This window comes from Anabrus simplex, chromosome 2 (assembly GCF_040414725.1).
Source record: "Anabrus simplex isolate iqAnaSimp1 chromosome 2, ASM4041472v1, whole genome shotgun sequence".
Taxonomy (NCBI): Eukaryota; Metazoa; Arthropoda; class Insecta; order Orthoptera; family Tettigoniidae; genus Anabrus; species Anabrus simplex.
The window spans coordinates 289,292,251-289,316,715 of NC_090266.1; positions in this window are offsets into that span (position 1 = coordinate 289,292,251).

Here is a 24,465-nt window from a genome sequence, read left to right on the forward strand (position 1 = left end):
TCTAACATTTCATTTATTTTCTCTGTTGTTTATTCTCTTCTTGAATATCTGTACAGATTTTGGAAAAGGATCAAACACTACCCCTGGTAAACTGTTCCACTCCTTCACGCCCTTCCCAATGAATGAAAATTTACCCCAATCGCTTGTGCTAAAATTCCTTCTAATTTGTACTTGTGGTCAGTTCTACCAATATAGTTATTTTCCAACTGAAGCCTCTCACGGATATCTCTCCATACTTCTTCTCCTGTATAGGCTCTATATAATCCTATAAGTCTAGTTTTCTCCCTTCTCTTACTTAAAGTTTCCCAACCAAGTTCCTTTAACATTTCTGATACACTACTCTTTCTCCTGAAATCCCCTGTTACAAATCTTGCTGCTTTCCTCTGCACACTATCTATTTCTTTTATTAGGTATTCTTGGTGAGGATCCCAAACACTGTTTGCATATTCCAATAATGGACGAACCATACTTAAGTAACTTTTCTCTTTTAATTCTTTGTTGCATCCTTTAAGTAGCCTAATTATGACATGTAACGATCTGTATGCTTTCCCAACAATGTCATCAACATGACCCTTCCAGTGCAAATTACTTTCAAATCTCACACCTAAGTATTTGCACTTGCCATCTTTTGGGATAACTACCTCATCCAAAGTATATTCAAATTCAGTTTTAAAGCTCCTGTTTGTAAATGTTGTAACAGTTGATTTGCCTCCATTAATCTTCATATTATTTTCTTCAACCCATTCTTGGATACTCTCAAGGTCCCTTTGTAATTCTGAGCAATCCTCAATGTAATTTATTTCCCTATAAACAATTATGTCATCTGCATACAATCTTATTTTCGATGTTATATTGTTCCCTAAATCATTTGCGTATATTAAGAAAAGTAACGGACCGATTATACTACCCTGTGCAATTCCCTTCCAAACTTTCTCTTCCTGTGATATATTATTTCCTACTTTGACTTTCTGAACCCTTGAATTTAGAAATGTTCTTATCCAACGTATAACCCTTACGTCCAATCCTATTCCCTCCAATTTCTTTGATAATATTCCATGTTCCACTCTATCAAAGGCTTTGGAAAGATCTATGGCTATGCAATCTAACTGGCCTCCTGAATCCAGCTGATCTGATATGTCCTGCTGTAATCCCACCAGTTGTGCCTCACAAGAAATTTTCTTTCTAAATCCATACTGGCTCCTCATGAACCAATTTTTATCATCACATATCCCTCTGGTGTACTTTGCTATTAAACTCTCCAGTATTTTACAAACTATACTGGTCAGGCTGATTTGTCTGTAGTTCTCTGGTTTCCTTTTATCACCCTCTCCTTTACAAATTGGTATTATTATAGATTCCTTCCATTCCTTTTGGTATTACACTATTATTTATGACATAGTCAAAGAGAAATTTTAAATAAGGCACTATGTACCACCCCATTGTCTTTATCACCTCCCCAGTAATTTGATCACTTCCTGCTGCTTTTCCTTGCTGAAGCAGTTGGATTTCTCTGAAAATATCTTCATTTGTGAATGAGAAGCTTCTTGTTTCCCTCTGTGCGTCTCTCTCTCTGTATCTTCTGTTTCGGTTTCCACCTCCTGACAATCATCTGCTGAATCTCTGAATTCCCTACTAAAGAGGTTTGCTTTCTCAGTATCTGTTAAATAGTGTTCACCCCCTTCTCCCACCATTGTAGGGATTTGGATTCCTTTTCCTTTTTGATTCCTAATATATGAATACAGCTTTTTCCATTTCCCTTTGTGGTCATTACCATCTTGAAGTATGCCATTCATATAATTCGCTTTTGCTTCCTTTTTCACTCTATTCAGTTCCCTCATTAGCTGTTTTCTAGTTTCTCTATTCTCCCTACCCTCTTTGATTTTCCTGTTTACTATTCTACATTTTTTTAATTTTCTTATTTCCCTTGTATAATAAACAGGGTCTGAGGTCATTTTACCCTTCTTAACAGGTACAAATCTCTTCTCTCCTTCCCAAATGATTCCTTTAAATTTAGCCCAAAGTGTATCCACATTACTCCCTTCACTTATCCAACAACTGAATTGTGATTTAAGGTAAGTCCCAAATTCATCAACTTTAGTTTTTCTGTACAATTTCTTGTCTTGTGTGACCCTCTGATTAAGGTTTTTTGGTACCAGTCCTACATCCATTATTACAGCCTTATGGTCACCTATTCCTTCAATTACCTTAGTTTTATTAACAATTTCCCATGGTTTAACCAAGAATACATCTAGTAAGTTATTGAGACGAGTCGGTTATTGTACTACTTGTGTAAATCCTCCCTCCGAAATTAACTTATTTACCATTTTCTGTTCATGGGCTTCACTTGCAGCTCCATTCCATTCAACTTCAGGCAAGTTTAGATCTCCCCCAATTATTACCATATCATTATTACTGTTTTTATGAGTATAATCTATTATTTTCTCAAATATTTCCATGTCTCTTTCCTCTCTTCCAGGCCTGTATGTTCCTATAATTCCCACCTCCTTCATATTATCACAAACTAATTTTATCCCTAACATTTCATCCCTTTCATCGGTAAACCATTCATGTGAACAATAAGTTTCCTTCACCAGAATAAACACCCCCCTCCCTTTTTATCTCCTCGGTCTCTACGATAGACTGTGTACCCTTCTGGAAATACTTCTCTATTACCCACCCCTTCTCTCAACCACGATTCCACTCCTATCACCACATCAGTCTCATAAGATTCCATCAATGTACCGAATTTTAATTGTTTATTTACTACACTCTGACAGTGTATTTTATCTGTAAGTGAAGATTACATTCTCTTTGTTAAATTAGAGGACAAGTATCAACTGATATACTGTCACTTACAGTACGTATTTATGTTGCCAACGATTTGGGTGTTAGAGTGTTTTATGCTACCAGAGAATTTCAAATTGATTCTCCTATTGATTAACTGAAGTGAAACAGATGGAGCAATTTGGTGGATCATTATCAGAATCATTGTTATGAGAGAATTGAAATTCGCGACAAGGTTATGTCTCTTATCAAATTTCTTGAACGAGGTAGGTTAGTATATTTAAAAGCGTATGGTAATAGAATGGTCATTCAAATAAATGTACTTCTGAAACAAGTACTGATTTAGAGGAAGACGAATTACGGTCCGGAATAATTTACCAATGGTGCCCCTACTATATCTACACCAATTAGATACATTTCCAACTTCTTGGAAATCACTTAAGAAAAAACTAGGTAGACAATTGATACGTAATCTTCCACTTGGACGACGGCCCTAAATTCGGATCACTGGTGATTGATTAATTAATTGACTGAATTGAAACGCATCAAATATTCCCCAGGACTGTTATTTTAGAATGCAATCCTATATTACCTATTTCTTTTACCATAACTAGTTCATAGAAAATATGTGTATTTTGAATAATCCACATATTGCTTATCAAAATATAGGGTATTTCTAAATAGTATTGGTGTATTACACAAAGTGAAGTATTCTGTTCGTTATTATTGACAGCTTAGCAACTCAATACGATAATCACAAGGTTATGTTTATGTATCACAGGCGAGTTTACATGGAACCGATGCGTCGGCCATGTTGTTTTTGTATTAAGGTCTGATATTATTGTAGATGGTCTTGGGTCTGAGTATTGGAGTTGGTCTTGGATGCCACTGGACTTTGTTCATCATCTTGGCTGCTATGTACCGAGAATGACCTTGTCAGCTTATGGTCTATCAGTGGAGTAGTAAAAGCAGATGTCGTAATCATCCTTCAGAGCGTCTCCTCCAATAAGACACAGCCTGAGCGCACTTTGAAAGGAATGCTCAAACTTCCTTCGGAGCACGCTAGATACTCCACAATCTCATACAGAAAATACAGGCACATTTGTTAGCTTTACGGACCAGAGAAAAACAATTTTTGATAATGGTTTTAATTCAACAGTTCGGAAACCAGCTCTACTAATAGTTAAAAGCACTTTAAAATACCATGGATGGTACGTTAATTACACCGTATTTAGAGGAATGATAGGCAAGACAGTAAAGGAAATATACTAGGATGTGACTACAGTAACCCACAAAACGAACCACCATTTGCGAAATGTTAGTATAAATATGGTCACTAATATGTATTGTTTAAATTGGGAAAATATGGAGCTTTTCCTCCTATAGCAAACATTTTGGCGAGAATGAGTTAAAATTACATGAACTGTGTACACATATAGAAGAATTATTATTCAGCAAATTAAACTTTCAGATTAAGTCTATATATATATTGCTGCAAAAAAATCTGCTTAAATTCTATTCATCCTCACACTCCAATAAACTATAACCCAAATCAACCATATAAATGTTCAAATTATTTATTTACTTATTTACTTATTTATTTATTTATTTATTTATTTATTTATTTATTTATTTATTTATTTATTTATTTATTTATTTATTTATTTATTTATTTATTTATTTATTTTATAGTAAGTTTTCATAAAACCTGTGGATCTGTTGTAACATGCGAGATCACAATCAAATTCACAATTAAAAAGCTGACTGGAAGTCGAAAGAATGCGATGGTGAGACTCAGTAGCGTAGCCAGGATTTCAGTTGGGGTGGGCATTCATCCAGAATTTTATTTTCATAGGTGCCCAAACTTCCAGAATTTAGGTGTTGTAGAATACCTAAAAAGGAAATGAATGCCCTTGGATCCATGTGTGTGTGGCGGATTCGTGCGGGATCCGGAAGCTGAAGTAATCTTCTTCTTCCCGGGCTTTTCCCACACCTGTGGGGTCGTGGGTGCGAACTGTGTCGCATATATGGATTTGCCCTGTTTTACGGCTGGATGTCCTTCCCTACGCCAACGCTATATGGAGTGATATCAACACTATTGTATCTTTCTTTGGTGATTGTTAGTGTAGTATGCTGTCTGAATATGAAGAGGAATGTGTTGGGACAAACACCCAGTCCCAGAGCCAGAATAATTCATCAGACGCGATTAAAATCCCCGACCTGGCCGGGAATCGAACCCGGGACCTTCTGAACCGAAGGCCTTAACACTGATCATTCCGCCAATGAGTCGGACTCCGGAAACTAATATTAATATACATTATATATAAAATGCTTAATAAAAGTGCATTCATGAAAACTCCTGGGATGTCTGGACTCCTTGGACGACAACCCCCCTCCCCAGACTACCTCGGTTGCTCCCATCCCAACATAACTGCAGCATTTCATATATTCCGAGTACAAGTGATATGAATGCAGGAATAAACAGTTTGAGTAAAGATGCAATATACTGGTTTAGAATAAATACGGTAATGTTATTACAATAATGGTCATGTGATAAGCAATAAAGGAGTGACATTTTATACAAATAATGCGGCAAAGAATTACACACACACACGCACGCGCGCGCGTCGGATACAGGTTTCTCGCCCTTGTTGTCCATGGCTAGATGATGAAGCCAAGAGAATGATGGCCCACCGTGACTCGTTATTTCTGCATTGTAAACAAACCCTAGATGACACAGACTTCGAATCTTACCGCATTTTAAGAAATCGCACAAAGCAGTTAATCAGAAATTTAAAAAAATGTATTTATTTCTGGAATTTAGCTAACAATTTAAATTCTAATCACGCATGGGACCAACTTAGAGCTTTGGGAATAGGAAAACATCAACAAAGACAGACAACATCTGACATTCCACTTGACGAACTGAACGATTACTTTAGTAGAATAAATATGCAACCTACCCAAATTAACTGCACCGACTCCCGCCCATCTCTCCTGCCAATCCACCATTCACATGTCATAGTGTCACAGAAAATCAGGTTAAAACGCATTGTACTCGATTAAATCAAAGATATGTGGTGTAGATGATATTCCTATTACTTTTATACATAACATTATGGGCGCTGTCCTGCCTGTACTGACGCGCATACTGAACTAATGTTTACTAAACGGAACTTTCCTTCCTGTCTGGAAAACAGTCAATATTATACCGGTACCTAAGAGTTTAGGCCCACAATCACCCTCTGACTATCGTCCTATGTCCATACTCCCTGCGCTTTCTAAAGCCTTTGGACGTTTTGTATACGAGCAAGATCTGGAATACTTAAATAAAAATGCTCTTTTGGATCCTTTGCAATCTGGATTTAAGAAGGGTCACAGTACCGCGACAGCATTTTTGAAGGTTATTGAAGACATTAGAAACGCTATGGACAAACGACTGCTCACTATACTTATCCTTCTTGACTTCAGCAGCGCCTTTGACACTATATTAATTCCGACTATGATAAAGAAAATCGAACTGCTAAATTTCGACCTGGCTGCGCTTAAGGTTTTTAGTTCTTATTTGAGTAACTGTCAACAGTGTGTAACAGTAAATGACAAGGCCTCTATATGGAAAATGAAACTTAGTGTTGTCACACAGGGCAGTATTCCAGGGCCCCTAATTTTATGACATACCATCTGTGACAGAAAATATCACACATGACCTCTATGCTGACGATCTTGAAATATATCGACACTACGAAACAAGATATTAACAGTGACCTCCGACGACTCAGTGTATCTATACTAAACTGCACACAATCTCAGGCAATCATAATTGGTTCACGAAAATTAGTCAGCTGCTCAAACAATATCGCAATCACGCCTATCCTACTGAATGGTATCATTATTCCGTACAGTAAAACGGTTAAAAATCTCGGCGTAATGATTAATGAACCAGTTGACTGGTCTGATCACACGAAAGAAATACGTAAAAATATTTTTGGAGTTCTTCACCCTTTTAAACGGCAGAGGGATGTATCTCCATTTGAGCTACATGCCTAACTAATACAGACACTCATTCTCCCTATGCTTGATTATTGTGACGTTGTTTTAGTTGACATGACTGGAGAAGACACATTTAAACTTCAACGAGCACTGAATTCCTGCCTGCGATTTATTTACAACATCGGGTACGATGTTCATAAAACCCCATACTACCAGGCTGTTTCATGGCTGATGTGTGATAAACGTCGGCATCTACACAATTTAACGATGGTGTTTAGAGTGGTAGCTGTAAGTCAAACACTGTAAATATCTTCTAAATTCATCTTTTTATCATCAATTCGCAACTTAAATACACGTTCTAGATTCATTCTTTCTGTTTCACTGCACCGCACAAATAAAATTAATAGATCGTCTGTGGTGACTGTAGCCAGATTATGGAATACCCTGCCAGCTCAGGTCAGAGAAACTAGCTTTTTTAAATGACGATTTAAGGTCACCTGCCGGGACTACCTGCTGAGCACAGCTGACTGAATGGTTGAAGTATGAATGTGTGCGTGCCTGAGGATTAGTCATTTTAAGAGTTTTTAATATTAGTTAGTTTTAATAATAATTTAGTTAGTAATTTATTATATTTATATTCAATTCTATTAACGTATGTAGTTTTAACTATTTTCAGTATCTCAGTATTTTATTTTTCTGATTAGTATGTGGTTAAGTGTACGAGGGGGCCTGAAGCCCTAGCTTTGCCACTGCACAGAAGGCAGTAATAAATAAATAAACAAATAAATATAAAATGTAATGCGTATGGGTATAGATATTTTGTTAGTTGGTAAAGAAAAATACACGTCACAACATATGCTAGGTAGGATTTAGCTTGTCATATTAGTTTCCATCGCGGTTAGGGCCACGCAGCTGTGAGCTTGCATCCGGGAGATAGAGGATACCAACCCCACTGTCGGCAACCCTGAAAATGGTTTCCCGAAGATACCCATTTTCACACCGAGCAAATGCTGTGGCTATACCTTAATTATTAAGGCAAAGGCCGCTTCCTTCCCACTCCTAGGCGTTTCCTAACCCACCGTCGCTTTAAGACCTATCTGCGTCGGTGCGACGTAAACCAAATTATTACTTACTTTCACTCGCAAGCCTGGGATACAGAATATAGTACCGTAGTATAAAGTTACAGTTTTGTGACGCTAATATTCGTATGTATAATTTTTATTAACGTGCCAGAATACAACGACACGGAGCTGTTGCCATTTCAACAGCGTTTTAAGGGCCACCCACCAAAGCTGGGATTTGAACCTGCGAACTCGGACTCAGAAGGACAGCGACTCAACCAATTGAGCCACATGAAAAAGAGGCGTTTGTGATTATTGTTTAAATAGATGCAGTTAGTATTTTTACAAAGGTTTTATGGGGAGCATTTATTAAGGCGTACGTTTTTCAACTGTCCTAAATGCACGAGATCGGACGGAGGAACTAGTTGGAAGTTAAAGAGCCTTGCAGGGATGTCGCTTCCTTCTCTGTTCACTTTTCCAAACCAAACTCCATGGTATAACAGCCCCGAAGGGCCATCGCCTACCAAGCGACCGCTGTTCAGGCCGGAGGCCTGCAGATTAAAGGCGTCGTGTGGTCAGCACGACGAATACTCTCCGCCGTTATTCTTGGCTTTCTAGACCGGGGCCGCAATCTCACTGTCAGATAGCTCCTCAATTATAAACACGTGGACTGAGTGTACCTCTAACCAGCTCTCAGTCCATGTAAAAATCCCTGACCTGGCCAGGAAACGAACCAGGGGCCTCCGGTAAGAGGTAGGCACGCTACCCCTACTCCGCGGGGCCGGCTGGTTACTTTTAGGTCTCCCTATTTCAGAATTTGACTTAAGGCATCTTGCATTCGATTACCGGCACTGACAGAGTTAAGAAATGCATGGGATGGGGAAGATAGAGTTGGCCTTGACTCTCCCGTAATCGAAATATCTACGACATGGAAGGTAGTCACCTTCACGGGGTGTAGTACCAAAGTGGTTCCTTTTTATAAGAAGAAAAATTAAATGAAGATTCTATTTCCTCACAAACGAAGAACGATATTAACAATTTTACGAACAGATTCAATAATGAAGCCGGTTTATGTTAAGAGTACTGAACCCTTGACTTACCGTTCCATCGTTGGTCGGCCACAGCTGCTACAGTAGAGCAATATTGAACTCTTAAATTTTGGGGTCGTTGCGGGAAGAAATTCGGTCACGATCTTAACCAAACGATGGGGTTCAGAAGAGAGCCTAACTACTTGAAATGAGGAGCAAATATGTGCTTACTAACTTTTATTAAATTCTTAATGGCACACCAAGTTCCTTTTATATAAATCCTTGATCAACAATTAATTATTAATTATGAAATGTTTCAACGCAGTCACATTGCATAGCGTCTATATTTTCTTTTACAATATTGAAGAATTTGCTTCGGTGAAAGTAGGAATATCATAAATTAGTGGACGGCGAAACAAAAAAAAGTGAAAGGAAAACCTGAAAAAAATCGGGCACCTATTAATCCAAACGATAACTGAGAATTAATCCACATGATCCGTGGAAAATCTTACCTTCAGCAAATAGAACGGCTGATTTACTCTCAATTAAGGTAATCCACCAGTCGAATACCCTTTCGGATACGGAACACCCGCCGAATGGACCCTTAATCGAACCAAATTGACTATCAGTTGCTTTGGATAGGTTGCGAAATATTATTGGAAAGCATGGTGTTCACTACAAGTTAACAGCAGCATTCACAATGGAAACAAAATTCCACCATGTATTTGTCATTTCATGACACCCTTAAGTGATAAAATAAACCCGATGCTAAACGTGCATCACCCAACCAGCTGTTCAGAAGGAACCAACAACAACACGATTTTACGTTACGTCGTTCTGAAGGAACAAATCTGCGAAATGCAGGAAATACTTATTCATCACGCATTTAGAAGAAATGCCAAACACTGAAGTTAATTAAAAAGTGGTAAATCACATGAAAAATATTACTATAAAACCGACTTTCAGGTTATGAATAGTTACGTTACGCTTAATACAATTACAAGTCCACAAAGAAAAAATACACAAATTACAGAATTCCTTCCTACTCAACAATGACTACCATCACAGATCCATCTACTTATTGTTTGTCCCAACACACTACCTACAAGTTATCAATTTATCGAACTCAACTACGTATAAAATGAAAGAACGACAAAGATCGATAATAAAACATATTACTGGCTGACGAATCGAATCCACATTCGTAACTCAAGTCTCATACTAATACGTTGAATGTCAAATGCACACTGCCAAAGCAAAAAATGGACATCATAACTACAAAACAATTAGGTCCATAAAATAAAGTAAAATAATACCGAAGTTATTTGAACTCAACACGCATGGAGAAATGCAGTAAAATATTCAATCACCGTTAGCTCAGTACCCAATTTTGGACAACCCTCATTATGCACGCCGTCAGTGATTCTATAATCTTGAATAAACACATTAAAGCGGTTGAGGGCTGCGCGCAAGTTCGGCCTCATTATTACCGATCTAACACTCTTCCCATTTCGTATTTTATTGTAGACACTACCTTTGCCCAGGTCACTTCGCAAAAACATTTAATCTAAGACTTGAGTATGTACAACTGTCCTCCCAGACCTATCGTCGGACCTACTTAACATCTGTACACCCTAACACTAATCTCTATGTACACGTACCTTCCTAATTCTATCGTTGAGCGTGAACTAGGACGTCTCATCATCAGTATACTACTAGGATAACATGTGACGTCCTAAGTCTATTGTCGGGCGGAAACTGGGTCGTATACGCTTCCCCTAGCATATTAGGCGAAATCGTAACTTCAAACAAACTCTGATATCTTTAGCTGTAAATCTGGTCGAAACGAATAACACACAACGAAACAACTCTTGCCACAGAACGAACGCAAGTCGAAAAATGCAATAAGTTTCTATTGTGTTACAAAAAACGTGAGCTTAAAAATAAATATCGCGTGGCGAACAATCCCCCAACTCAAACACGGCCTCAGCACGCGCATTGAAGTTTAGGAAAGAATAATACCTTCCAACACACGTCTAACATTTAGTGGATGTCGTCAAAAACAATAATCATCACCACCACAGGGATCCGTACTATAATTTTAGGGTGAGGTCCTCAGATCGCCTACCGTCATTTTTCCAAACATACATATCCATGAGTATCCAGTGAAACATAACCCAATGAATCTACACAGCCAAACATATCGCTTTAAAACGTCCAATATCTCATTTCACAAATGCTCCGATTTACTGATAAATTACCGCCTTGTAATTTATGAACTTTACTAATTGGAAACTCGGCATTACAGTCAAACGACACCAACCGTGTACACAAAAGGCTCTTTTATCATTGAGGTCATATTATTCTAATATTCATTACTGACTTTACGTAACTAGTCACTTGAAATTTTACTACCAAGAGTTACCCACCAAAATCGTTTTTCACTTGGGATCTTATTTGACATTTACTGTGCTTCACACAATAATTATCTCGGACCAACCTTCTCCAGGTCCCAGCTTTCGGATTGTTAGCGGAACATTAATCTCGCATTTAATATACAGCCTGTCTGAAAAATCCTTCCTCGGCAAACATAGCCTGTCTCAAAAACTCTTCCTCGGCAAATATAGATTATCTCAAAAATTCATTCTCCTCGCCTTCTCATGGCGGTATTACGTAAAATCCAGGCTCCCTTTTGCCTTCAACATTTCTACCACTCTCATCTCCACATATATAAATTCTTCGCTCTCAATCCATCTTTCTTATATTTCAAGACCCTTTTCAAAACTCAATCCTTTTGTGAAAAACAACAAATTTTTATAAAATACACCTTTTTATTTTTACTGTTACTACAACTTTCGGACCTCGAGAATACAACAACACACCGTGATTTTCCATATTATCGACATACACGATGTCACAAAATTTTACTTCCCATGAATAAAACAAGTTTACCAAATTTCACTGGATTTTTTCTAAACGCCCGCAATCCTTGTAGAACATACTTGTTAAATCCACTGTTAACATAAGAAATTTTTATCCCGCGGTATACATTATTATTATTATTATTATTATTATTATTATTATTATTATTATTATTATTATTATTATTATTATTATTTCGACAAAAAAATTCTGAATTCAAACGATATTCGAAATTAAGACATTCGCCAGGACTACTTCATCATGATCACCTTCTTAATTTTCCTCACTTCGGACAATATCTCGAAGAACATTAACACAAGATTTAAACGTCGCATTTTATAGTTTCTTGATGTGAATTTTACAAAACTAAAACTTTTCACACGCTGACCAAAATTATAATACCTTTCCTGATTATTACAAAATATCAACCCGACACACGCAATGAAAAATTTGGTTGGGACAAACAACATTCTAACTACAACATTGATTAAAACTTACAGACCTGTGATCTTAGCCGTCCTCCTTGGAATTCTGGCTGCATTTAGCCAGCAAACCTCTCGTCTAGCCTACCATAGCTAGGTTATACATCTTCTTTATAAATATAACTTAAATTACACAACACTTTCCAACGCTCTTTCAAACGTTTAGCAAGCGACGAACACTCCGCTCAAATGACCACATCTACTGTGTTCACAAGACTGTTTCTCGCCCGACTGCGGCCAGGTGTTCCAACAGATAAAAACCAGACACAGTAGCTATCTTCAAACTCCTCTTTAACAGACACACACTGAATATCGAGAGAAATTCAATTACTTCTAAACCTTCAAAGTTTCACTAGTGGCAGCTCAGAAAATTTCTATCATCTTCCATTCCTAACAGTAGATCCGAACCATAGCCACGAACATCTAGTAAGTTATTTGGAGATCAACTTTTTACACTTTTCTGCCGACGATGGGCGTGGGCTCCGCTACTCCAGAAACCAGACAGACACTGAGAAATATACGGAGAGTGGTTTCTTTTATACTCTATGGGGTGACGCCACTCACAGCATGGAGCTTGGTTATGCAATATGCTAATTCCGCATCCAATAGACCGATTTTTCTGAAATTTGTTCCATAACTTCGGACAGACTTACAATTGATTTCTATGTCAATCTCATAATTTTCCCATACTCGCAACATGCGAAATAAATTATTTCTGCCCGGGCGTTTCGCGGGTTTTCTTCATTCATTGACCTTGGCACGTGTAGGTAGTCCGCGGATCTTACGCGGATTTGTCTCTAGGCTTAACTGCATTTATATTTACCCTGGGGGTTCAGTTTTCCCATTGGGTTTAAGAATAATTTAGATTCTTTATTTCAGGATTTACTGTGTTGCCAAAATATCTCGTTACGAAGAATTCCTTGAATATGAAAAATTGTTGAATATTCGAAGTCCACCGAAGTGTCACGGTATTTCACGAGCTTGCGGTTCGACTCGACCCTGTGAGGTCGCTCCCACGAGACAGCCAGACTCATGAAATGGCCGCTCTCAAACAAGTAACTTTTATTTGAAATAAATATTGAGAAAATATAAAAATAATTTTCTCATCGTAGAATTATGGGTTCAGTACAGAAGCTATGATTGTGCATGGTAACAATCAAAACCATCAATATCTACTGAAGATCCGTCACCGCACTCGGTAGGGCCGGCTTTCTTTTCATATCCACGGGGCGAGTTGGCCGTGCGGTCAGGGGCGCACAGCTGTGTGCTTGCATCCGGAAGATAGTGTGTTCAAACCACACTGTCGGCAGCCCTAAAATGGTTTTCCGTGGTTTCCCATTTACGCACCAGGCAAATGCTGGGGCTGTACATTAATTAATGCCACGGTCGCTTCCTTTTCACTCTTAGCCCTTTCCTTTCCCATCGTCGCCTTAAGACCTACGGTGCGAAGTAAAGCAAATTCTAAATAATAATTTAAAAATATTTTCACAACCCATTCCATGGAAAAGTTGTAGACACGCTACTGGTCTGGATCCACTGAAATTATTGTGTGAGTACGCCACTACATCCACTCACCATTTAAGGTACAAGTTAAGCCCGAAGAATGGTTGGATACTCAAAATACATCACCATAAGTGATGCGGTTATGGCTCAAAAGTATAAAGAAAGGTAAGGGACGGTATCACTTTTTTCAACTAGAATCCGTATCAACAGAACGTGACATCCCATTTAAAAATGTTTCATGCATAGACTGTGATTCAAGTCTGGGCCATCCTGATGAGAAGATAGAACCATTGGAACTGAGTTATCACGCCCGCCAATTACAAAATAATTTTGATGGTGCCATTTGAGGTTCCAATCAGTTCCCTGGCATTTGACAAAATGTATAGGCCTACCTATCGAACTTAGGAACGCATCCGCGATTGTCTTGCTACTGTTAGAATTTTTAAAAAACTTTTTTCATAACTTACCGAGGATGCACATAGTTTTGGCTTCTCAGTGACAAAACGGTCCCTCCTCAAAAAGATACTTATATGGCACAAAATGAGGAACTGACTCCAGCTCACAATCCTGTCAGTCTTCTCAACGCTGCAACTTAAATACAGCACATCACTTAACCGCGGTACAACCCGAGGATCCTTAGGACATTGTTGTTTCCGGGAACCGATGTGCAAAAGCTGACACAATGTTGTAAGCTTGCAACTGTTTTTGGCCGTGGCCCCAGTTATTTTGGCCATCACGTTCCGGCCCTCTACCGAGTAATCCCTTGCTAATTGCCCCTTTCCTCATGTCTTGGCATTTGTCAACACACCGTTGCATTCCCAATACTGAGGCCTCTACAGGGAAATATCCCCACGCATCTCAATCCTAAGTGTTTTCCTTTCATTCAAGCAGTACAAATATGGAGAATTATGTATGGCCCTATTGAGTAGATTCTTTGTCGCTTTGCTTTTAACATTTCGGCGTAAGTTTTTAAGTTGTTCGTACTGTACGTTAAAGAACAGCTGATACTCGCTCTAGTTCCAGGAAACATTTTGGGGGTGACACGGCCCCCCTGCACATCCTTGGCTACGCCAATGGTGAGACTTGTAGTAATCGAATATGATCTAAGGTAAACTAACTGTGCTTCATTTCTCCATTTATATACTGAAAAGATGAACCTTTATATGGGGAAAACAACTAGAACCGAGCCTCTAAAAGCGTACTAAATCTGTTTGGTTTTCCTCGTGTTAGAGATTCTCTCTGCAAGCTTTTTTCATGCTACTGATTCAGGATTTAGCCTTTTGATAATCAGCTGATTAGACAAGTGTTTTACAAATGTAATCACTCAAGGGAAAATTCAAAACGATGAAAAAATAATTTGCTTTAATAGTCAACATGAACTATTTAAAGTAACAGATTTGAATTTATAAACATTAGTGCAACAGCTATTTGGGACGATGACTAGAAGGACACTGAATAACTGGAGACTACAAACTGCATATATTGTTTAAGAGCAAATCTGTTATTTGTATTCGTTACTACAGATTATGGAAAGTAACTCATTTTTTCAGACTCTACTGTATACCTGATATATGGTCCACAGATAACAAATGTGAAAAAATGAAGAGAAGGATGATCACAAATGTTTAGGCTTATAACCATTCAAATATATAGCATATGTATTTCAACACTCACAGTATTAAGAAAATAGATATTAACATTAACAACAGGCTGAAACAAAAAATGGTAGACATGAACAAATTGGTCTGGAGAGTAAATAATTGCATAATGTAATGCCGGCCCCGTGGTGTAGGGGTAGCGTGCCTGCCTCTTAACTGGACCCCCCGAGTTCGATTCCCGGCCAGGTCAGTGCTTTTACCTGGATCTGAGGGCTAGTTAGAGGTCCACTCAGTCTCCATGATTGGAATTGAGGAGTTATATGACGGTGAGATAGCGGCCTCGGTCTGGAAAGCCAAGAATAACGGCCGAGAGGATTCGTCATGCTGACCACACGACACCTCGTAATCTGAAGGCCTTCAGGCTGAGCAGCGGTCACTTGGTAGGCCAAGGCCTTTCAAGCGCTATAGTGCCATGGAGTTTGTATTTTTCCATAATAAAACAAAAATTAACAGTCTACATTTTCACGAACGTTAAATATTTTCATTTACTTTTTCAGTAAAAATGTTAAATTTTCAAAAAACTCTGTGCTATTTAAATTTGTCAAGTTCCCTTTTGATTTCAAGAGGGAAGGAAGTGTTAGAGTAAACTAACTTGACTCGTGCTCTTAAACTGCTATTCAAGAATGAAAAATGTAAAAAGCAATGATTTATTGTTAACATAGCACTACACATAATTAACAACCAGGTATAAACAAACCCACATAAACATACATTCCACAAGGAGGTTATACAAACTTAAAAGGAGCAAAGCGAGAATGTAAAGATTGGTCACTAAATCTTTGGAGTCGTTTTGATGTAGATGGAGCCACCACATACTCCCTCCCCAGTGATAACGGAGAGGTATTTAGCTGGAAAGCGAACAGTTCGTCCAGAACGGGTACACTTCTCTTCTACTGCAGGAGCTGGAAAGCGAACAGTTCGTCCAGACCGGGTACACTTCTTTTCTACTGCAGGAGCTGGAGGATTGGTCTGTAGTTCTTGGTAGGTAGGCTATTGATTTTCATTTTGTGAAGTAAATTTGTCATCTAGAAGGAAAGCAGGTTTCAGTCTGTCTATTGATACAGTCTGTTCACCGTTGGGTAATTGAATCACAAAATGTTTCTCTCTTCTAGTAAGCACTTTGAATGGTCCGTCGTAGATTGGCTGTAATGGTTTCCGAACTGCGTCATGACGAACTAATACATGGGAACAAGTTGGAAGTTCAGAGGTTATGAATGCCTTCCTCACTGAGTGGTGTATTGGTTGAACTGCACCTAAGGACTTGATGTGCTCTTTGAGTTTCAAACAAAGGAAGGTACATCTGCCATTGGTGGCGTCTCCTCCACGTAGTCTGCTGGTAACTTCACTGGTTCTCCATAGACAAGTACAGCAGGAGTAGAACATAAGTGAGGTATGATGATAGATCGGAGACCAAGAAGAACTAGGGGAAGTTGGGGCAGCCAGTTGCTGGGGAGTTGTGTACGTAGTGCAGCTTTTAGTTGACGATGCCAACGTTCGATCTTCCCGTTAGCAGCAGGGCGATACGCAGTTGTTTTGATGTGGTGAATGCCTAGGTGTTTCATCAAGTTACTGAGAGAGAACAGTCGAACTGTTTGCCTCGGTCAGTGGTGATAACAGATGGTATGCCGTATCGAGCTATCCATGTGTGCAGCAGGGCATATGCAACTGTTTCAGCGATTATATCCATCGGGGGCGTAGCTTCTGGCCGGCTTGAAAAATGATCAATTATAATAAGGATGTAGGTGTATCCTTCAGATGGAGGAAGAGGGCCGACGGTGTCTACATTAATATGCGAAAAAACGGCGGTCCACTGGTTCATAGGTGCCTATAGGGCTGGTAGTATGCCTCGTGACATACATTCCACAAGGAGGTTATACAAAAGTAAAAGGAGCAAAGAGAGAATTTAAAGATTGGTCACTAAGTCTTTGGAGTCGTTTTGATGTAGATGGAGCCACCACATACTCCCTGGCAGGCTACACAGGATTTAGCCCACAATTTAATGTCCTGTTTCATTGACGGCCACTCATATCGTTGTTGTACAAGTTTGGTAGATCCATTAATACATGGGTGAGCCATATTGTGTAATGCATCAAATGCAAATTTACGGAACTGACTTGGCAAATTGGTCGGAGTTGCCCTGTAGAAACATCAACAATTAATTCATCTCCTGATGGTAATGTAATGGTCTTGAACTTGAGTGTTGTCTCTGTGGATTGTTGTAGTTGGTAAAGTTCATCATCAGGCGTTGTTGAAAAGTAAATGTCAAAGGTTTGTGGTCAGTGTAGATGGTAAAATTTCTGCCTTCTAGTAAGTGACGAAGGTCTGCAGATTCCCAAGTCGATCATTTTCTGGAACTCCATCTTCGCTTGAGCAAGTTTATCGGGGAGGCAGTCTTCTCGCTTTGGCAGCGACTGGTGGGCCGATTGTAGAGATGGTGTGGAAAAAATGCATGTCGGTTGCAGTAAATGCTGGATTGTCCCGAAGTAGTAGAACAGAGTATTTGTTGTGAGGGTCAAGTAAATGAACACTTCCTGAGACAGGGGCCGATACTGGTAGTCCGTGGGTTGATAAATTAGTTGTGCCATCTATGAGACGTTTGTGTTTTATATCAACTAACAACCCATAGTTATTAAGAAAGTCAACACCGAGGAGAGATTGCTGAATATCAGCTATTGTGAATGGCCACAAAAATGATCGTCTCAAACTAAAGTCAAGTGGAATTAAGCGCTCGCCATACGTTTTGATTGGTATCCCGTTAGCTGCATATAGCAGGTGATCGCAAGCACGCTTTTTATCTTGTGATGTGGAAGGAAGAACGGACAAATCCGCCCCTGAATCGATCAGAAATCGCCTGCCAGATGAGCTGTCTGTAATGAATAAGCGGCGAGAATTTATATGGCCTACGTCACTATTTGCCGCCTCTAGCGAGGAGCCTGAGCATTTCCCGAATCAGAAGAAGTAAGAGTAAAACTGCATGGGGGAGTACACTTCTGCGCCTTTTGTCTGTGTGTGAAATGGTACCAGCATAATGAACCACGTGGTTGATAATGTTTACGGTGAGGTGAACGGGACATTGAGCGAGAACGATACTGTGGTCGATGGAGAACAATATTTATTGATAATGTTAATTGTTCAGTCTGTTCTTCAAGCCTAGAAATCCTATCGGTGGGTGATGCTGACGGTTGCGAATGAATAGCAGATATGCTAGGGCTCGAGTAATCAAATATTCGGCCTGCTATTGTTTCTAGGTTGTCCATTGTACCACTGGAAGGTGCTAATATAGACCTTAATTGTACTGGTAGCCTTTGCATGAAAATAGTTCTTAAATGTCGTCCTGAACTTGTGTTCCAGCAAGGATTCGCATTTCTCTGAGTAACTGACTAGGCTTCTTATCACCAAGTTCGATTTCTGTTAAAAGTTTGGGTACCCTGGTCCTTCTGATTCCTCGAATTCAGTTATAAGGCGAGACTTTAGGTCTGTAAAAGGTGTGTTGGATAATGGTCGATTCAGAAATTCACGTACAAGCTCTGCGAAATCAGGCTCGACCGATCCTATTATGTAATTAAATTTGGTCAATTCTGCCGTAATACCGGCCGTAGCGAATTGTGCTTCAATTTACATTAGCCATAATTTTACGTTATTTCGCCAAATGGGTGGTAGTTTTACAGAGACGTGTGCGATATGTGCCTTTCTGTCCTCGTAAATATCTGTTGATAGTGTTCCTTCCGTATTCTCAGTGTTAGGCATGTTTACAGGAACACAATAGTCAACGGTTACACTGCACAACACTCGAATGCACATGTTTTTATTTCATCACGTCGGGGTCACCACTGTTAGAGTAAGCTAACTTGATTCGTGATCTTAAATTGCTATTCAAGGATGAAAACTGTAAAAAGCAATGATTTATTGTTAAAACAGCACCACATACAATTAACAACCAGGTATAAACAAACCCACATAAACATACATTCCACAAGGAGGTTATACAAACTTAAAAGGAGCAAAGAGAGAATGTAAAGATTGGTCACTAAGTCTTTGGAGTCGTTTTGATGTAGATGGAGCCACCACAGAAGTAAACCCCTCTCTTAGGATGGTCTTTTTGTACTATATATACGTAAGCTTGTTGGAAACACCCGGGGAAATATTTCTTATTTATCTCCACTCTTTCTCTTTCTTTTGGTCTAGAAAGACAAGAGCAACGGCTGAGAAGATTCGTCATGCCGACCACACGTCAACTATTAATCTGCAGGTCATCAGGTTGGACAGCCCTCACTTGATATGCCATGGTCCTTAGGTTCTGTTGCGCCATGGGGGTTGGTTTAGTTTTTCTCTTTATTCAAGTGGCTTTTTCCTAGATATCTTTACATTTTGAGTTGACCTACAAAGCCAGAGAATATTAATTTATCATACCAATTCTCAATTAAAACCTGTGTACTTCATAAACCAATTGTACACCACAACATGTGACTTCACTCAGAATTTCTTGGGAGGGTCTTCCAGTTTCCTCAAGGATTATCAAAACACTGCCCAAACCTATTACATTTAGAGGCACGAAAATCAACTCGGAACATTAGCCTACTCAAGATGTCAACAATATTTCTTCCTAGCACTGAAGCTAAATTTATCTCACCAGCCAGCAAACGCAGTATGTCAGATAAATAAAGAAAATAATCGATATTACCAGATATTACTTAAATGAGTGCATATCAATACTGTACCCTTACGGGCCTCGAATGGGCGACGGACGCATAATAATGTCTCAGCGTAACCTGGTAACAACCACGGATGATACTAGAGTGAAGAGCGGCCCGAACTGCCGAACAAGTTTCGAACCGCGCCCCTTCTACTTTTTGTGCTGGCCTCGGCAGCTCGAGCACTTGGGGCTGGACACGTTCGTAAGAAGAAAAACAAATACTTAAGATGGAGCTTCAGATAAATATGAAAGTAGGATCTCTGTGTTCAACAGTCTACTGGATACTGCTTAGCACTACTACAAATGACAATAATCATGTAATAGGGATTACGAAGACTAATTTATTCCGAATTATGACATAAAAGAAAACAACCCTATACTATGAATTCTCCGCATACGGGAGGAAAAGGAAAGAATTAACACTTCAAATTGACTCGCCTGAGGGCGTTCATTTAGCACAAAGGTATCATTGAGGTTTTGCGACTAATATCGTCTATCTGTCCCTCATTTATTTCGTACCATTGTCGTTAATTTTATTCTTCTGTCGATCACACCGTGTAATATGAGATGATGTCCCCTTACATAATACATTCTATCCTTAGCACGTAATTAACCGGTCCCTACGCTACATAATTGACGTATTAAAAAGATATTTACATAATACACAAACAAAAACACACATACCACTGAGCTAAACCCCCGGAATCCCTAATCTGGCACCAAGACGAACAACGTTGGGCATCGGTTCTGTTTGAACTCAAAGTAATGCACACTAAACTGAATCATACGTACACATCATATATAAATGGGGCCATTCCTGTAAGAAAAATATAGTTAACAATATCTTCTGCCCCAGCGCAAGATTAATGGAAGCTCGCACAAGGCGGTCTATTCTGACCTGGGCTCGAACTGGACGCCTTCCGACTGAGAGGTACATGTCTGAAAATCCCTAGATTATCCACGGCTTCATACTACCGGAAACTGGGGGATCTATAATCATTTATTAATTACCTTCTAAATCACCGTGATATTCTCAGCTACACAAGTGTTCTTAACCGAACCATTGAAAACAAACAAACAGGCACAGTGTGACATCCAGAGTCCCAAGTCTTTGACTTCAGTAACACGGTGGGGACGCTTTGTTGCTAGGAGAGAGGAAGCGAACGGGGCTGTCATTGTGCGCTACTACTTTCACACATTCATTGGCTACGCGGGGTTCCTGACCCCTTTTCAATGACAACGACCAGCTCTCCTTCCGCCGGATACACATATTTCTGGCCACTTCATTTGTTTATTCCATCTAACCGCAGATTTCCCAAGAAATACTCATTTATTCTCTACCCTCTCATTCTTATCGTTGAGCGCCGAATGTGGGGCAACATAACATCCGAATTATCTCATCGTAGACCATCTGGGCATTTGGCCCTCTCACTACATCGCATATCGCGTTCCCTAAATCCTCGGGGGATGGGGTTCTCATGATTCCTTTCTCGACCCTTCTTAGTTCTCCTTGCACATCGCAATATATATATATATTACCGTCCATTAAGACCTCTATGTATCCCACACTGGTAGCGAAGAACAAAAAACTCCAGACAAATTCTGGTCAAATAATCAATAATCACGGATCTTGCATATTGTCCCTCACATAATTTCCCTAAATAACACAGTTCTGTACCTCTCTCAGTCGGGACTTCTTCTCTCTTGCTGTTCATGCCTTAATTGTACGTATTAGCTAAGCATGCATCATCTAACTGACCCATGAGCTCCCCCAGCATATGCGATAGCCATATTGGACATTAAATAACAACCTTGGGACATGGTCTTCCCTGCTCATCAACACTACTGCTCCAACCACCCCTAGGGGAACTCGAAATACTCTTCTATCCTTGTTTCCCATACTTGCTAAGATATTATACATATTACTGCTAATTACTCCTCAAGAAAACTAATCACTAAGAAAGGAACGGGTTGTCCGGAGAGTTAGCTCCCTTGAATTTACGTTATCATGATAAAGAACACTAAAATTTCCATATTAGGACATGCATTATTTAAACATTTAGTTTTTACAAAAGAAGAAGCTCATCCTATGTTCCCGGTTATACATTATCGTGCTAAGGCATTAAATGTTGACATCACATATCTGTTTGGTGGCCGTGTTTTTCCTTCCACGGGAGACCCATGGTGGAGCTTACTGCCGCATCGCCTCGGCGCTGGAAACGAGCGTGTTGTCCTTCGATCCTGGTCTGCAAAGGTCCGTCTTCCTGGTTGGCTCGTTCACTGCTACAATCTTAAAGTAATCCAAAAGGGTGACACTCCACAACTCGTCACACGTTCCTCTGTTTACAGTGACACGCACACAGAATTTACACAATATTGCGCCCTGGTGGGGGTGTGATAAGCGTCATGCAATTATGATGAATTATTGAGGAATATATATTTCATTTTCAGAATAAAGAATATCTTACTGTACATACAGTAAGAGCAGGCCAGGCCGAGATGGTATGGTGAAACATGCACAGACTATTGTCTCCACTGAGATTAACAAACACAATGAACGGCAGAATTAGAATTCTCAGAAATTGTGACGAAGGGGGAAAGAGAAAGGCACGAGTTGTTGACAAGTTGCGGAAAGTTTTCATAGCCCCGGGCAGAATATTTAGTGGCAACAGCGCAAAGAGCTGGGTGCAAATTTCTGAGAAATGATGGCAGGGTATCTCCATGTACTAGCGGGAGTTGAACGCGGGGTTCGCACTGGAAGAAAAAATATGAGCCTTCCCGGTCCCGTGGTTTATGTGGACCAATAGAAAATTTCATCGACCAGTCGCAGGTACGCCAACTTCGTATTGTAAGAAGCACTAGCGAGGCTAACTCCGCGGATTAAATTGATAGAAGGAAGTGAGATATCAATTTAGAATAAGGTGGAATTTAGGAGCCTTACTATATTATACAACTTATAAAAAGTTAATAATTGCGGGAGATTGCATGGTGTAATTCTGAGAATTAATGAATGCTATCCGATGATTGGCTGGAGGCAAAGGACGCCACAATATAGCGCGAAATCCCAGGCCGGGATACGGCAGCTAAATTCGCAAATGTATCCATTACCAGCGAACGATAATAGTTGAGAATTGGTATAGAGCCTTTGAGAACATAATTACATCATTGGATATCATATTTAAGCCACGGGCCGAACCCCAAATTGTCGTATGAAAATATCGGGACTGCGCGTCCCAAGATGAACTCCGGTGAACTCGGAAGAGAACAAGGACTGACAACTACTTTTGACAAAGCGTTCGAGCGGATACCACGCCTGGGGTGCGTGACAACTTCTGATATTTTGTTCGAGCCGTGATTACGCCAAGGGTGCATGTGTGTACTTACTCGTGGAGTAGGGTTCGAAGTATTATATTGTTACATAGTACAGTGATTCATGACGTGATGTAGCTCATATTACAGTTTTGAGCAGTATACTAGTATGAAGTGTTTCAAATAGACAGGACTCAGTAAAGCATAACTTACGGAGTGTGAGATTCTACCAACAGATTAGGAAGTACGTTACGTGAGAACGATCATGAGTGTTTGATGTATTTCACCTAGTAAACAGTCGATTATAAACTGATACCTGGTCAGCTGTGTGAACGCGTGACGGAAATTCAAGTGCGCGCACGGGCCGTTGTAAAGGGGATCCCGAGGTATCCCATGTTCCTAGTGTCCGGGAAAGGAATGAAGAATGTATATCTACATTAAGTGGGCTAGATACAAGGCCGAGAGTGTAAAATTTGTGAGTAGAATTTAGGGTGGAAATGATTCCAGAGTGCAACAGTTATTTTATTTGTTTTTATTCAAAATGTGTAAAGTTGAAAAGGGTCAAGGATTAATTCTTCAAGCTGGCATGAATACCAGTGGAATGCAGTGCTAAAAACCGGAGGGGCTAGGCTCCTTGTCCGGTTTTAGCAGACTACAAGGGCAGAGATGAGTAACCATTTAAAATATTTATAGTTTGCTATCGTTAGGGGGAGGAAATCATATTAATTTATCATGACACATAATTTGTGAAACGAGCCGCTTCCGGCTCGTATAAATTCAAAGATAGATAGACAAAGGGACAAATTAATATGTACATAATTAGATCAAGCACTCATCATAATTTTGATTATTAAATAGAGTAGAGTAGTGTTTATTTGTTCATTCAAGTGCTTGAGTTGTTTGATATGATATGGAGCACGTTTCACGTAAAGATAACGTTAATATTCATTTAGAAGTGCTTCCAAAGTGTTTTTCCGTTATCGGATGTTTTATAGATATTAAGGCATGTTGTTAAGGTAATCCAGAGGTAGGGTT